The 18,301-nt window shown below is 40.6% G+C and overlaps 1 protein-coding gene across 1 annotated transcript in view; it reads right to left on the bottom strand.

The window, feature by feature from the left end:
• Positions 1-2,496: 2,496 nt before the first annotated feature.
• Positions 2,497-18,301, bottom strand: part of MYO3B (myosin IIIB) — a 321,272-nt gene continuing 305,467 nt past the window's right edge. The window contains exon 35 of the mRNA XM_075180671.1: positions 2,497-2,803. The gene's annotated coding sequence lies outside the window, so the exon portion shown is untranslated. The remainder of the gene's footprint in view (positions 2,804-18,301) is intronic.

Genomic DNA, 18,301 nt, shown 5'->3' on the forward strand with positions numbered 1-18,301 from the left:
GAAGAAAAAGTGTATGATATCACAGACTCACAGAATGGGGAGCTAAGGCAGAGAGTGGGGATCTCTAAAAAAACCTCTTAGGGCTAGATTTACTAAACTGCGGGTTTGAAAAAGTGGAGATGTTGCCTATAGCAACCAATCAGATTCTAGCTGTCATTTATTTAGTGCATTCTACAAAATGATAGCTAGAATCTGATTGGTTGCCATAGGCAACATCTCCACTTTTTCAAACCCACAGCTTAGTAAATATACCCCTTAAAGTTATCCTTGGTTGTCTGTCTTTTGGGGAATCAAATTGAGAAGATGTCCACTGCTGCCATTCCCCCGGCATACAAATTATACAACATAAGTGTTCTATTTTCTGTAATTTTTAGCCCTTTCATTTTTTCTGTTATTGTATTTAGTGCCATGTGTTATATGTTTTATTATATCCAAAGCCCTATACCTTTTTATATTAAATTTAAATTGAATAAGTTTGTCCTTGTTACTCTAATGAATTCATAAGCCTTTTAATTAAGATAAGTATTGCTTGGCTGTGTTAACCCTTTGGATGCTAGCTTGTGATGTGTTCCCTTTTGAATGCAAGGGTGTAAAGTGTTAATTCTTTGGTTACCAGAGAGGGTAGTGTGTGCCAACATGTACTTATGTGTAACATAGTTATAGGGTTCTATTGCTGTTTACAGTAGGTGGTGACAGTAATTAAGTGGTGTACGGATGTGAGAGAACTGCGTTGGGTATGATTCAGCTGGATCTATAACCGGTGTCATAGGTGACTGTAAGACTGAGTGCTGTTTGAATCCTGTTTAACCCCTTGCAGTAACTTCCAAGTCACAGACGTGGTGAGTGTGTTGGTGATAATTACTAATAAAAGCCATGGTCTGCAGACAGTCTTCAGTGATGTCATTATTTTTTAGGCAATTAGCAGGGTGAGCTCATGCGTTCAGCCCTCATAATGGCTGCCTGCACTGTGTGTACACTTTAAAATTATTTAGAATATACAAATTCAGATATAACCAACAATTTATATTTGGGGGTTATCATCACCTCTGAATGCTCTGCTTAATTACAAATATTAAGCTTGTTTAAAGTATTTTTATATATAGGCAAGAAAATGGTAGAAATTAATGTTACTAATATTTATTAAAAGCAGTCATGTCACAGTAGTTGTACAAATGATATCCCTAGTTATGCAGATATAGCCATCCATGGTTATCAGCGGTCGCTGATTTACAGAGTCAGGCAGAGGTTTGGAACTATTACTGGCCGCACAGGTAGCAATATAGAAGATCGGCAGGATCACTGACCAATTTGACTATTTCCATGAGTGGCGCAATTAAATGAGATCAGGTCATTTGGCACTTGGGACATATTGTTTAAGTATGTAAACACTAATGAAAACATGTCAAATAAAATATAATAGGTAGGAGAAAGCTGGGTTAAAGCACTTATATGTGTGTACTAAAAGCAAAGTTGAGTAGTCCATTTGGCCATGTTAGGCTAAGAAGTTGGTCTTTAAACATGTCACTCATTGCTCCGTTGGTCTCCCCTGAAGAGGCTGCTCTCATTGTGAAAGAAAGAGCCAGGACACCATGTGACCTGAAGTTTGCCCAAGTCATTACATCTATCCGTACATGTGTCCAAAAAATCACCTGCCACTGAGACCTCATATTCCATGTTGCTAAATTGTCTGAAAAGAGAACGTGTCACATTTCAGATAATTTGTGGCTTAAATTAGATGTCTAACAAAATCAGACTTCTTCTATGTGGAGGAGAGCATACAAAAATGTTGTGCGTTGTATGCAGATGGAGAACTCTATTCGAAGGTTGTCCTGCATTCTGCCCTGTCCTCATATGACATGTAGGATGTAGGATCCTGCCTGGGTGTGATCATATAGCAAAATACAGGAAGACTCTTAACGTTAGCAGTGTACTAGACACTATGTAGCATGGCAGGTTGCCTTAGATTTAGAAGAGTGCAATGATCTGTATGCCACAGACTTTAAAGTGTACCTATCCATAGGCAAACCCCCCTCCAAGCCTGGGGCACTGTATAATTGAGGTGACTGGACCCTGCCCCCGCTTCACATGGCTCTGCTTGAAAACAGTAGTGCACGCAGCATTGCCCATGTATATTATGGGGATAGGAAGAGTTGGAGAGCAGCCAAGCACTGTCTAATATTATAGCCACGCCCCATGCATGCTGGGCATGCCCACTGGTGGCGTAGTGTGGAAACCCCCTCTACAAACCCTGCGTTTGCCCCTGCCGTCATCTACACGCAGTGCAGGCCTTTTGTAAGTTCAACCGACAATCAACCAACCAATTAACTAGGAGTTAATCACTGAGAAAGAATGTACATCATGTCTGAGTGATATCACCAATCCCTAGCGATTTCATAGACTGTTCTCACATTGGTTCAGTCAACAACATGGCAGCTTCCGCTATAAGTAGGCGACAGGTAAACATTCAATTAGATGTTACAATGCAGGAGAATAATATATGAACAATATTTTATTGTTGTCTATACTTTGTGTTATAGATTGTTTGTGAAGGATCCAGCAAAACTCCAAACATGGATATGGTACAGCCTTTTAAAAGAATGCAATAACCATTGAATCGGTTTGCTTTACATAATTTAAAATCTAGAAGTACACGTCATTTATTAAAATTAATAAATAATTTGTAGAAAACATCATATAATGCTTTGTAAATAAAAAAAATTAGTGACGTTCGTTTAAAATGTTTTAGTGCACGATAAGACACTTGTACAAAATCTTCCAGTTTTTCTTTTCATCTTGAAACCACCTGTAGGATAAAAGAAAAAAGAAAATGAGCTTTATACAGATAGAGTGATGTTTACTTTTGTTTGTGGTAAAATTGTATGTGAAATATTGTTTTGCAGAAAAATGCTCCTATTTTATTGACATCTGCTTTAGAACATATTCTGTAAGGAAAAGAAAAGCTTCAGGCTACCGGTTATGTGAACTGTGATAACACCAATCAAGGTTGGGGAAGGACATCTGTATATCCATGGAGATTTACCAAATAGTGTTATGTACTTAGATTAGGCCCCTCATCAAAGCTTTGATGTCCTAGAGTTGGGTTGTAGTATAAAGAATCTATTGTTCAGGGGTCTCAATATGGAAGAGATCAAACTTTGCCCTCTTTAATTTTGAGAGATTTTCTTCTTGCAATCTGATCCTTTCCTTCTGCATTTCACGCATGACATTTCATACGTTAGCAGAGGTAGAGTTACAAATGTGGTGGCCTAAGGGCGTATATATGTAAAGTGGGTAACACATTATGTGTGAGATTGTCTGTGTGGGGTAAGCTGTCTAATGACGCAGCCATTTAACTATCAAAATCATCAGTCTCATGAGAGAACACCGATTTGGAATTTAAAAGGAGCAGGGCTGTCACATTAATAGACACCAGTCTCACTAAGTCTGTACTTCCAGTTGGTTCACCTTGCTAAGGCTGCATTTGGGTCTAACGTAATTCTCATGCAGTCCCATTTTGAGTAGTATTTGATTGGCTGAGCATGGTGTCCTTCTGCGTCATCCAACACTAGGCTGTACTTGTCACTATAATAGGGAAACCAGCAATATGAGATCCCCCTGTCATAATATGAAACCAGCCCCTTACCAAGGGAAGTTGGGCCTCACAGCCAGTCTCTTAAGGTACTGGAGCAACTGCCTTTGCAATAGCAGGAATTTCTTTATGCATGTTACAAAAAGTTAGTAATTTATGTCTGTGTAGCGTTGGACACAAACCGGTGGGCTCCGATGCATGATGTCCCCGCCCTCTTACACTTACGTGTCCTGATTTTCATCTCACTGTCCCACCTTTGTAATTTATCAACACATTATATTACTATTGCTGTTTCATAAAACATATGGATATGTGAATATAATTCTGTACAGAAACTTTATCAGCATATTACATTTTATATTAATGGGAGCTGTGTTTGGTAAAGTGGAATATAAGCCATAGACTAGTTTATAATGCCACCTAGAGCCAACTTATCATAGCAAAGGGTTAAACTTTTTATTTTTACTAAACAATCACTTATGATTAAAGTATCACTCAGGCGTGGACTATTCTTACAAAAACAAAACATAGCAATGACATTATGCAAGTAATAACTTATGTATTAAAGGGTGTTTCTCAACCCTCATGTGACTTTAATTTATTTCTTTGTACATCTCCTTCAACATTTTCTATAGACAACTTTCTTGCTTTTTACTGTGATTTTTACCACAGTCTTTATATAAGTCAGGCATAGTTATTAATGTCTGTTACCCTTGAATATGACACAGCTCAGCTATACCCTGTCATTGGATTCAATTGTATCTACTCAGTAGGGCAATGAAAATCAACCACATTTACTTGATAATACTAAGGACTTGTAGAGAAACATAGACGAAAGCAAGAAAGATAAATCAGTGTATTTAGGGGAGGCTGCAGGAGTACATGTGGAAGCAGAGGCAAAACTACCATTGGTGCGGGAGGTGCAATGCACCAGGGCCCATGAAGATATAGGACCCGTTGTATGGCAGATGCAGACGGTTGAGGGCCCTGGTTTCCTCCTCCCTGACTCCCTGCACCAGGGCCCACAGCACGCTAGTTCCGCCTCTGTGTGGAAGCCGATAAACTAAAATTGATGTACAGTTAGGACCCTATTATATCTTCAGACATCAACATTCTGGTCATAGCTTGAATACAGTAAACTACTTTGCTTTATTTATGATTGGCTACTGAAAAGGAACACTATTTGCTAAGCCAGCCATTTCTAATAGAGCATGCTGGATGTTGTAGTTCAACAAAACCGCTCTACCTCTGCTGTCTCCCTCCAACAGTCACTACATTGGCTCCCCATGGCCTACAGAATTAAATTTAAACTCCTCACCCTCACCTTTAAAGCTCTTAATCAATCCTCCCCTCCCTACATCTCCAATCTCATCTCTACCTACCTGCCCCCTCCGCTCTGCCTGTGACCACCGCCTCACTACTTCACTGATCACTCCCGTCTCCAGGACTTTGCCCGGTTGCTCCCCAGCTGTGGAATGATCTTAGACCTTCCATCAGGTTAGCATCTACTCTCAAAGGCTTCAAGCGTGCCCTTAAGACTCATTTCTTTATTCAAGTCTATCAGTCCTCCTCCTAACTCCCTTGTCCTGGCTCTCTCCCCCAGTTAGTACCACCCTATTTGTGTCTCCCCCTTCCCTTTAGGATGTAAGCTCTCAGGAGCAGGGCCCTCTTTCCTTGTGTGCTCCTTCTACTATTCCATCACCCTCTGTACCTCTTGGCCTGCTTCCCTAGCCCTGTTTTCTTAAGCTTTGGCTTACTTCTTGCTGAATTCTACCATCACTTTCACTCATTGTCCCAGAAATAATATGATTTACATTACCATGTTACCTGTGTCTGTGTGTATATAATTTTGTTCATTTTTTGTTCTTCCTGTATCATGTTGTGTCATGCATGACTCACTGTTTTCTGTATATGTCATGTACGGCGCTGCGGACCCTTTGTGGCGCCTTATAAATGAAAGATAATAATAATAAAAGCCAAAGAGCCCCAGAAAAACACAGTAAAACTATCTGCCACCTCTTCTACAGGAAGCTGTATAAACCAGCAACTTACCAGACAACACATTTTATGGCTTTGCATCTAGACCTGCCATGTCAAACAATCCACATGTGTGGTCAAGAACACAAAGGCTAATGTGATCTACCACATATGGTCAGCAGGTTTCAATACAGAAATACTCCTGAAAGCTTATTACGATTCACAAAGCTAATGCAAACATCCCCAATTCCACCACCGCTCCTGCTCAATCTGTCTGTGAAACGTGAGATACACTGTACCCATTTTATGGTACGTTTTGAAAACATATGGGCAGTGAGTGATTTAATTGTCATTCTGTATCTGTACAAGTCTACCCGTTGGGCAATCAGCCACACAGAAATGACTAAGACATCACTGTAAAGCAGGAGCCTTTGAAGTACAATGCACATAGGACAATCTGTAGTATGAACACATGCTGCCAATAAGAAAAAAACAAATAAGAAAATAAGGAACTGTTAGATTGTTCTGTTACAAGAAGCATTCCGAGTACTGTAGGTAATGCAGGAATCCCAGTTTAATCATTGCCGGGTTATAAAATGTCTAGTAGCGTTTAAAGACATAACCAGCACTATTCATAGTTAAATGTCATTGATAGGCAAATACTAAACCCTTAATGAACATTAAGCAATTTTAAAATATAGTCTAACATGAATTTATGCTTAATATGTGCTATGTGTATTTGCACAATTGGTTCAAAAACAATTCTAAAAGACAAATATATAACCGTAGAAACTGAAAATCTGCTAAAAGTATTTACTCCTCTTTATAGTCAACTCTATATACCTTTTGATGTCGGACCACCCCCTCCCTGTAATCTAGTATTTGCACCTGCTATTGGCTGGTGCATATTAAACATCCACTTGTCACTATCATCATCATCATTTATTTGTAATGTACCACAAAACAGATAGTGGGTATAATAAATCTTAGATAAAACAAGCCATACCATAAAAACAGCTCTACAGCTCTGATATGACCAACAGAGGTGATGAAAATATATAGTTGACAACATATTCCTTTCCTGGTGTGTCTATAAAAACATTCATTCACATTCCTTAGCGAATAAAGTGACCACTGGACAGAATATTATAATTTTATTGCATTTTAAAAGCAGAACTCAAATTCAATAAATCTTACAGAATAAGAACAGACAATGCAGTTGGTCAGTCTCATAATAATTAAGTTGGACAAATGAACTTTGAGTCATATAAAGGTGGATTTGACAGGAGCCCTACTACTTTGTGCTGCTGGAGGACCATGCTCCTTTCACCTTACAATTCTCAGTCTGTGGCTTCCTGCTTATCTCACCCCTCCTCACATCAAGAAACTGCCCCTGACACATGCAGCCCTGTCCTCACTTATGCAGAAACCCAAATAGACAGGTCACTGCCTCCTACAATCATATGAGTAAAAACACTATCCAACATTCAGTGGTGGAACCACTGGAGATGTAGGAGTTACAGTGGCTATGGGGGGGATGCACACACAGCATAACAGCAGTAGTTCTGCCACGGGTGGGGTAAAGCATATCGATGCTGACTACCCCGACAACACTTACCACGACATGATGATTCCGAAGGGCTCCTTACCGATGATCACCGACGATGACTACTGTTGAAAGCGACTTGAACCAATCACGATGAAGTAATAAGCCGGGTCCCCTTAATGACGTCATTCACCATGGCAACGGGATTATTGCTGCTGTTAGTGGTGTAATGTAAGTATGCGCCTATGTACAATGTATAAGGCTTTGTAAACTACATTGTACATAAGTGCATACTTACATTACTCCATTAAGAACAGCGACAATCCCATCGTCATGGTGAATGACGTCATGAAGGGGAGCCGGCTTATTACTTCTTCGTGATTGGTTCAAGTCCCTTTCAACAGTAGTCGTCATTGTGATCATCGGTAAGGAGCCCTTCGGAATCATCATGCCGTGGTAAGTGTTGTCGGGGTAGTCAGCATCGATATACTGACTACCACCGTCTTGCTCCACCTCTCATCTCAGCGTAAGCGCAGTGAAGCACCGATTGGAGCCTTTCCGCCTCTGACAAAAGTTCTAAAATGCCAACGATGTCTGCTGTTTTTGACTGTGATGTATATCATTTTGTGGCATCACAGCTTAGTAAAAAATAGGGATAATAGATATTTATTGCAGTACAACAGCAATGCAATGTCTGTTATTCAGCAGGATTTTGTTTGTGCGTATAAAACCCAGTGTCGCTGTTTAGTAAGAAGGGCTGTGTGTCGAAATAGTGACAATAGCACTACATGCACTTAGTAAGATGACCATGCTCTTCTACCAAATACTGTGTCAGCTGCAAGACTTCACCAAGCTAATTATTTGCAAAAGGGTATTGTGTAAAATTAATCAGATATGGTTTTCCGATTTAGCCGTCAGTTATACTGTACTGAAATCATGTCAGGTCATAGTATAGTGTAAAATGATCATGCTCTCTGTTTAAACATCCTCCAGTTTCTTTCAATACCTGATAGGTTCACAAACATAACAGCCAGAGAAAACATTGGTAGAATTATTTGGTGAAAACATCAGATATGGTAAACAGCTTCGCAAACCACAGAAAACATTCTAGTTTTGGCATAGTCATGCTATATTAGGGCTTCAAAAGCCTCTCTCGTGAATTGTCTGTGTGCTACACACATCTGAGGACTTATGCAAGGTATCTTGGTTTCTTTCTGATTAATTTTAATTATTTTCTAAATATAAAATTGAATACATCTATGGAATTTGTCCATATTCTGAACAGTATAGCTAAAGAAGACCACCGATAAGAACTACAATTGTACTGTAACACCCACCTATGACAAACAAGCAGAATTTTGCGGGTTGGATTATCTTACCCATCCAGCGCCAGATTGACAGTGCATTCATCTGTTGTAAGAGGCCAAAGAATTTTCAAATGCACTTCGACACCTCAACACTTTCTTGTGTGACAAGTGCAGAGTAAATGGCTTGACAGCGGTCCAATCAGCACAAGAGGAATCGGAGTGCTCGAATTGAAAACTTCTGCTAGATTTGAGGAGTGGGTATTTCACTTCTTTATTTCTGGATTGAGTTCTTCTTTAAAACTGCACTACCAACTAGGAAAATATTTTCCTAAGGTGCAAGTTTCACCTAGCCCAGTGTTGGCTTACCTGTGACACTCCAGGTGTTGTGAAACTATAAGTCCCTGCATACCCTTCCAGCAATAAGCTGCTGTATATTGGCAAAGCATGCTGGGACTTGTAGTTTCACAACACCTGGAGTGTCACAGGTTAGCCAACACTGACCTAGCCGGCTGCTCTGTTTAGGCATTTTTCCCAAGGCTCCTCCATTTCTCTTGAAAACCATTCGGGGGTGGAGAGGACCAATCACAAGCTAACCAATTGGTCCTCCAGCACCTACACTCCCTCCATCGCCATTTAAAGATGGTTGAAAAAATGAATTTGTGTTACACCTGGGATTCCAGTTAGAGGGAGTGAGCACCTTAGAAAAATAATTTTTCTAGGTGGTAGCAGCTTTAAGGCCAAAACATACAAATCATGTACCTGATACACAATCAAATGAAGTGAAATAAACAATTCAAATACTAAACAGACTGTTTAAAATATGAAATAAAAGCTGTTTCTTTGCTACAATATATGTATAACACATTTTGTAGAGCATGTATAGACATATGAAGATATTGGTGTAAGCCAAAGATGGAGCTTCTGCCCTCCCCCCACTGTGATAATGCTGTAATTGTCCCCCTGTATTATCAGTGTGCTTTATAGAAGATCCTATGTGGTTTAGTGGTGACTGTGCTCATTTATTTTATTATTAGTCTTGTTAAAAAATTAATGATACCATGAACACTGTAACTCCCGCTTAAGTGATCTATCAAACATTTCAAGAGCAACAAAATCACAACATGACACAGAACAATACTGACAGGCAAATGAGCTCTATTAAATCCCCATTCAGTTCTTGTAGTTATTATCTGTTGTTTCCCCAGGCAATAAGTTCACCTTAACTGACTGCTTCCTTCCTATAACCTCACAACCACACCCCCAGCCCCTGGCTTTTCTAAACATCTTTAATCTTCCCTGGTTCCACTAACTGTGATTGACAGGTTCCCTAACAACCCATGTTTGTTCCTCACAGTTTTCCCAACCTTTCTAAAGGAGAAAATGGCTCCTAATGAAAGGGTTACAGATTGCCATTAATTAGTTGTCCTCTCTTCTTTGAAACCATTTGCTATTGCTAAAATACAAAGAGGGGAAGAACCAAATCTAATAATCCGCTTGAACCAAAATTAATTCTCTATGAAATTGGTCTATGAGAGGTTTCAAGACCCTTCAGGACTGTCAGGTATACACAACACGACCTACTGCACCAGTTGTATAAAGTAAATGATACTGACAATTGTCCAGTATCAGTTATATAAGGAACAAATAAAGCCAGTATTTGGCATATTGCTGAGCTGAATAATGTACATGAAATAACTGGAGTGTTTAAGCTCAATATGCCCACCAGGGTCTCTCACTCCTCGGCAGCAGATTGCTATGTTAGGAGGAGCCAGACAGCACCATGCATGGTCAGCTTACGTCACACCAGCTTAATTTAACTTAAAAATGGTGATATATTGGGGTAGATCAGTGGCGGAACTACCATTGGCGCAGCAGGTGTAGTGCACTGGGGCCCATGGAGATAGCAAGGCCTGCTGCACGGCAGATGCAGAGGGTGGGAACCAGTGAGCTGTGGGCCCCGGTTCACTCCTCCACTTCCATGCACTGGGGCCCATGGAGATAACGGGGCCCGCTGCACGGCAGTGAGCTGTGGGCCCCGGTTCACTCCTCCGCCTCCATGCACTGGGGTCCACAGCTCGCTATTTCCACCTCTGGGGCAGATATACACATACAGTATATCTATACAAGTATAGTTTCAAACACCATATTCATCTTCTATAAAACATGGAAACGGTGGTATCACTACTACAAAACACCCCTTCCAGGAGCCAATTGAGTAACCAGATTGCCCGGGAAAGACCCCCCCCCCCCCCCCTGACCTTCTACCACCATATCCCTCTTCTGCATTTCCTTCCGTACATTTTGGCTATTACCAGCAGTTCTACATATGAACACAACTCCATGTGGTCCAAAACCACCTTTTACTTATTTAAAATAAAAACTGAGAAAAGAAAAAGACAATTTTATCCTGATACATTGGAAAGTATTTTACATGTAGACTTATCTGTAACCGAGTGCTGCGTATTGATCCTAGCGTTATATTAAATAGAGATTAAAGAGAAGGAAGTCGGGAGCAGAGTTAGGAAGCCCATGTGTTCTAGCTTTACTACACCAGTTGTTGCCTTTATTTGTACCCAACATCTTTAGCTCACAATACTTATGTTCCCCTAACTTAAACTCTTGATTAACCCAGATAAAGAGGACACGTTGGAATAGGTTCCTATAAGTAAGGATGGGGCAGATTTAATGATCCGAGTATACCTCAGGTCACAGGGATGTCTTGGTTTTCATTTAAAATATATTGGAACAGTAATCAGAGCAGTGTGACCCTGGTGAACCCTGCAGGGGCACGAGCAGCTGGATCCAAAGGAGGGGGCATAACTGGAAATCTGTGGGCCAAATAGTGACATTTTGATGGGGCCCACAATGCCTCCAGGGAGGGTCACCCTGCCCCCACTCACCAGGTCCGGCTGCCTCTGCTCCTCACTTCCTGCGCCCTGAAGAAGTGCCCCTTCCCCTCTCAGCAGGATTTCATTTTGGACCCCCAAAAAAATCAGCGTTGATATATTATTTTTAACCTGTATCTAGCATCAGGTGACGTGTCAGATCCAGGGCACACTACTAATTGGGGAAGCCCACACTTCACCACCCACTTTGATCATATTGTTCAGTGTATCGGTGGCTAGTTCAATGAAACCTAAGACAGCTGAGTTGTGTGTAGGGGAACAATCGCTGCAATCTGCGGCCACAATATTGAGTGGGATTAAATTTAAATTTCAGCCCTTGCTTACCAGGTATTTATGTAATATACAGAAACCAGGCATAAAGAGGTTAAGGATGATAGGCACAATAGTTCAGCACTAGTAATAGTTTAACACCATTATAGAAACTAAGTAAAGCATGCCTCTCAATTGTCCTGACTTAGACAGGACAGTCCAAATTGGAGGGGACTGTTTCGACTGCCCCTATAGACTACACTTTTATCCCGACTCATGGGAATTTTGAAAGTATGTCCCCCAACTCAACATGGTGAGCGACCTAATGCCTCTAAAGCGCTTGGCACGTCCCTAGAAGACATGGCAAACCCAGTCAGGATGGCCATGAAATGGCCACGCCTCCACTCATTTGGTCACGCCCCTTGTCTTGATTTGTTGGGAGGTTAAAGTTGGTAAAGTCTTCTAAAAAGGATATTTTTATACATCATCCTATACCGGCTACAAACGTAATATACTAAAAGCAGGCATTTTTATTAGAGAAATACAAAGGGAAAAAAAGAGTATTAGAGTATTTTAGGTACCCAAAAGATATTTACTTAACTTAACTATAACACTTAATTATAATCAACATGTGTGTGGCTGTCAAATACCAAAGATTATTCAGAAATATGAAATAGTCGAGTTTAATAATTTTAATCATCCAATATTTGAAAACAATGTTATAGCTGCACGGGTGTATAGATTGAGATCACAGTTAATCTTTTTGCTGCAAATACTTAAAATTTCATATATATAAAATGTAGACCATTTGGTGTGTGTACAATGACAACACAGATTATGAAGTAGAGCACTTGATAAAAAAGCATGAAATAGCTGAGTGTGTGGGAAGCTTTAAAAATGATATAACATGGCATTTGAGAAGTGAGTTTATAATTACTTCATGTTGCTTACCAGCAAGGGTTTTATTCACTGGCCTTCTGTCAAACATGCGAGTTATCATTGGAGTCCAGTTTATTAAAAATCATATTGCCTGCAAGGCAGATTGCTAGCCCACCACCCAGACCCCGGAAATCCCTGCATTGCATTATAATCTGTGCATAATTTAACTCCGCTGTTCAACATTCCTTAAAGTGTTGGATGGTAAGCAAACAACTATACATCAGTGATTAGGAAACACAATTTATACTTGCCTTTTAAAGCATTTGACAGTTAGTATATTAACAGCCCACCAGTAAAACCATGTAAAGAGATTGCATGATTCTAATGCTGAAAATGCCTATGACCACTTTGACAGTGATTGGCCACGACAAATGCAAGTAAGAGGGGGGTTGGCAGAGCATTCAGTGCCGTAGAGGGTGGCTACTGAATGGCTATGAGGATTCCACCACCAGTCAGATGCTGCCTTCTATGACACCAAACTGGTCAACCTGTCACTGTCATAAGCAGCAACTGCCATTTACATCCAAGGTAGTTAATAAAGTTTTTGTTTTTTTTAAACTCACTTCACTTGCCTCAGGTATTTGGTTCATTCCAAATCATATACTGGAGACACCATCTTTGAAATGTTATTTTTGTTTACCAGCACTATCTGCAAATAAACACCTCAATTCCCTGGCCTGAAACTATGCAGCCTCTAAGGGGAAGATTGAATTACAATTTTGTTTTAGTGAAATATTCGCTAATTTTTGCTGGCGCCCCATACAGCGGTTATTTTTACCATACTAACAGTAAAAATGCGCCACCGTGATGTTCTCAGGATCATTACGGCTAATTGAGTCTTCCCCTAAGTATTTAAATTTTAATATCTTTCATTCAAATGCGTTTAACAATCATTTTTGTACCGCACGATAGTTGCAGAGTGTTTGTCCTTAATATTAACCATTTTGGCAGAATATAACGCTGGGACAGATTTTCTCGTCCCCCTTGGCTACAAATCTAAACTCCTTTTACTTTTCAAACTGTTACCATCTAAGCCTTTATTAAAAGCATGTAAAGGGCAGCTGGTCCCTCCATCTGTTTTAAAAATTTTCAAGGCCCAAATGAAATAGGTTACACCTTTGGCCATGCCAAGTCTTCAGCTACCCCCTTCCTCTCAAAATCTGCGGCGGACTAATCTGAATTTCACGCTCTGATTTCGCTAGGCGTTATTCTTCTTCCTGCCAGAGCCTGCGATTCTTATGTGAGTCTTTCATAGTTGCTGATTACCGTCTTTTTCTCCAGTAACAAAAGATATCCCTTCCTTTCATCCCGAGCTCATTTGCAATCAACAGAACCCAGCTTAGGATCTGCTGCTGTACCAGTATACCTTTAGGGAGTGACAGTCCAGCGTCAATATCGTATTTTTAGAACAGAACAGAGCTGAAAAGGTATATTTCAGTGTTTCCATTGTCATCATTTGCTGTTGATAGAAGAGATTCACATTTGTGAACAAAGCCTTGTAACACTTTGCAGGTGCAATGGAGAGGGGGCCCTGGGTTAAAACAAAAGACTTGCAAAGCCTAATGGTATTTTTTGTCATTAACAACTCTTTGATGTTCATACTCTAGGCTGTCTTTTATCTTTTCTTTTAGATTTTTTTTTTTTAAAGATCCAGTCAGCCTGGGTATTTCTACACTTGTTTTAAAGGCACAGGGAAATAACTTATGCTAAATTAGAACTTCCTAAACTGTCCAGGAATCTTATGATTTTAAATAGGTTGAGACATTTTGGGTAATTATATGATCAACAAAACAAAGGCTCAATGACATGATAATTACCAATGGTGTAAGCAGGTGACTTTGTATCCTTTTTATTCACTATTGTATTTTATATAACCGATATTTATAAATACTACTCTACTTCACCTTCTAACATGACCCGTTTCATCTAGTACACAATAATCTGCTCCTGATTTCCAACTCTTTTTTTATAGCTAGTAAATTTGACATAACTAAATATTTCACGTTAATGGTGTTTTTTAGCATAAGTTATCGTATCCAATCAGAACCGCTTTAAGACAGTGATGGGTGTTTGGCAAAAATCTTACTAGAGGGTCCCCAAGCCCATTTGTAAAACCTACGGTTAACTTTAAAATTTGTGATGTAAGAGGATCTAGAGCTCTAGAGCAGTTGTTCACAAAATTCAATCCTCAAGCACCACCGGTCATGTTTTCAGGATTTCTGTTTGTGGAAACAGATGGAATAATTACCAACAAAATAGATTAGCTCACCTATGCATGATTAAAGAAATCCTGAGAACATGATCTGTGGGTGTTACTCGAGGACTGGAGTTGAGAAGGGCTGCTCTAGGGAACAGAGCAAGTAAAAAAAAAAGCCTTACACCTCCTCTGGTACCAAATAAACTGTGAGGGGATTATTTCCATACGGCTTAGAGAAAACCGCCAGAAACAAGAGGTGGATGTGAGAGGTGAGTTAGGTCAAACCGCATGCTGTTTGAGCTATCTGGCCATTGAGAACATGAGAGGAGACACATATACAAATATTTAGGATCTTATGGGGGCAATTTTTTTATGTATATATTAGGGGGGGGGTAAATTATTATAAATAACTATATTCAGAGCAATATTATTTTATATTTATATAATGGGGCAATAATTTTATTTATGAGGGGGCAACACTTAGTATTTCATGATGTACAAAAGTGTTAAGACTACTAGGTATTATGACTACTAGGTATTATGACTACTAGGTATTACGACTACTAGGTATTATGACTACTAGGTAGTATGACTACTAGGTATTATGACTATTAGGTATTACGACTACTAGTTATAATGACTACTAGGTATTACGACTACTAGGTATTATGACTACTAGGTATTACGACTACTAGGTATTACGACTACTAGGTATTATGACTACTAGGTATTACGACTACTAGGTATTATGACTACTAGGTATTACGACTACTAGGTATTATGACTACTAGGTATTACGACTACTAGGTATTATGACTACTAGGTATTACGACTACTAGGTATTATGACTACTAGGTTATGCAGCAATTTACTTGATAAGGACAGACGCTCCCTTCTTTGAAACAAGGGGTCTTTTTTTCCCCAGGAAACCTGGAAGCTATGATAGAAGTTCCTGTATCTTCAAATATAAAAAAACACAAGGTTTACATTTACATAATTCTTTGTATTGTATGTATCATTTTACACAAAATCAGGTTATTTTCAATTGCATTCTATAAATGTTGTGTTAAACACATGGACATTTATTTTGAACTCTATATGATATTTTTCTGCATAAGTGGATTAACTATGAGCTGTCATATTAATTTAGTAGAAGTTACATTAAATCCATAGATACCAAAAGAACAGAGCCACCTGGTGGTAAATAATATGTGTCTACCTGTGCCATTTTCAAAATGCCGGCACTAGAACTGCCCTTGAAGGCTCAGGATTCCATCCAAACACCTGTACTCTCCTATGACCTCTGCACCCACACTCCTGTGCCCTCCCCTGACTTGTGCACCCACACACCTGTGCCCACCTCTGTCTTGTGCACCTACACACCTGTGACCTCCTCTGACATGTGTACCCATACACCTGTGCCATCCCATTTTGTGCACCCATACCTGTGCCCTCCCCTGACTTGTGCACATACACACCTGTGCCCTCCCCTGACTTGTGCACCCACACACCTGTGCCCTCCCCTGACTTGTGCACCCACACACCTGTGCTCTCCCCTGACTTGTTCACCCACACAACTGTGCCATCCTCTGACTTGTGCACCCACACACCTGTGCTCTCCCCTGACTTGTGCACCCACACACCTGTGCCCTCCCCTGACTTGTACACCCACACAACTGTGCTATCCTCTGACTTGTGCACCGACACACCTGTGCTCTCCAGACTTGTGCACCCACACACCTGTGCTCTCCTCTGACCTGCACACCCACAGACCTGTCTCCCCTGACTTGTGCACCAACACACCTGTGCTCTCCCCTGACCTGCACACCCACACACCTGTGCCCTCCCCTGACCTGCACACCCACACACCTGTGCCCTCCCCTGACTTGTGCACCCACACAACTGTGCGCTCCCCTGACTCGTGCACCCACACACCTTTGCCCTCCCCTGACTCATGCACCCACACACCTGTGCTGTCCTCTGAATTGTGCACATACACACCTGTGCCCTCCCCTGACTTGTGCACCCACACAACTGTGCGCTCCCGACTCGTGCACGCATACACCTGTGTGCTCCCCTGACTTGAGCACCCACACACCTGTGTCCTCCCCTGACTTGTGCACCCACACACCTGTGCCCTCCCCTGACTTGTGCACCCACACACCTGTGCCCTCCCCTGACTTGTGCACCCATACACCTGTGCCCTCCCCTGACTTGTGCACCCTCACACCTGTGCCCTCCCATGACTTGTGCACCCACACACCTGTGCCCTCCCCTAACTTGTGCACCCACACACCTGTGCCCTCCCTTGACTTGTGCACCCACACACCTGTGCCCTCCCCTGACTTGTGCACTCACACATCTGTACCCTCTTCTGACTTATAAGAAAATACAAAGAAGTTTCCCTTAAAATACGCTTACTTGGCACACACTGACTTTTTTTCATATCCGACAGTATTATTTTATTTTTATTCAAATCACACATATTCATCTAACCTCAGCCAAACTTCCTACAATGATGGATTACTTCATGATTGAATTACTGGCCTGTGAAATGTTTTGAGAGATTTTATATTAGTCACACGTGGTGCTTATTCATCAAAGCTTTACTGAAGTGTTGTAATAGTAACAGTCCCCTGGGAGGTTCCTTTTCTCAATACTTACCTAAATTATAGGGTAAGATACTTTTCCTAAAGGATTTGTATTTAGTCACTTGAACTTATAAGGAAACCAATTGAAAGGACATCAAGGATTGGGTCAGCTTTTCAACATTATAGCAACTTTTCCTGACTTTCACATTGGGGGCCTAAATCATTAAGGAACATAAATGCCGATACGTGTTGTATGTTACGTAAAATCGCACTGCACATGCCCAGAACCGGACCATACACCAGTGAACGCAAGAACATCCAATTCATCTGCAAGCACAAAGGACGGGGAAGGGACTGGGTGTATGCATGTAGTCAGTGTACAGTAAGGACGTGCCAAGCTCGTGCGCACACAGCAGTGTCCCATTCCAGGTTTGGACAACTCGTGTTGTTCTGTTGTATCACTTGTACCAGCTACAGGTCGGGTGTAAATGCAGAGTGTTAGTTATGAGCAATTGTAAAAATGCATTTTATATACAATGGACATTAATAACATCATGATAAATGTTGTGGACTAGGAAAAAAATGTAAATTTTTTTTTTTTACAAATTTGTCTGTAATGACTATATTATTAACAGGTGACAATCATTGAATACTTTTAATTATTTTTTTCCTGTGCGTTCTTTTGGGACATTAGATTTCACATATGTATTGGCCGTATCCTGCAGTGTATTATCTGTCAGAGCAGAGCGCACCTAGACCCGTATTCAGCAAGAGATGTTCCTTCAGGTCTGCTCCTAGAATACGGATGTGAATGCCCGGTTTATGTGCGTTTAGTGTGAAATTAAGAATAATCATTGCACCACACCAATTAGAGAAAATGCTCTTCATAGAGATGATACATTGTGTCTATACTCCAAGCTGGAGTACTATAGACTGGACTATATAGCTGCAGGAATATATAGCTGATAGTTGAAGGTTATAAAGCTGTATTAATTAACAC

The sequence above is a fragment of the Mixophyes fleayi genome, chromosome 7 (assembly GCF_038048845.1).
Source record: "Mixophyes fleayi isolate aMixFle1 chromosome 7, aMixFle1.hap1, whole genome shotgun sequence".
In the NCBI taxonomy this organism is placed as follows: domain Eukaryota; kingdom Metazoa; phylum Chordata; class Amphibia; order Anura; family Limnodynastidae; genus Mixophyes; species Mixophyes fleayi.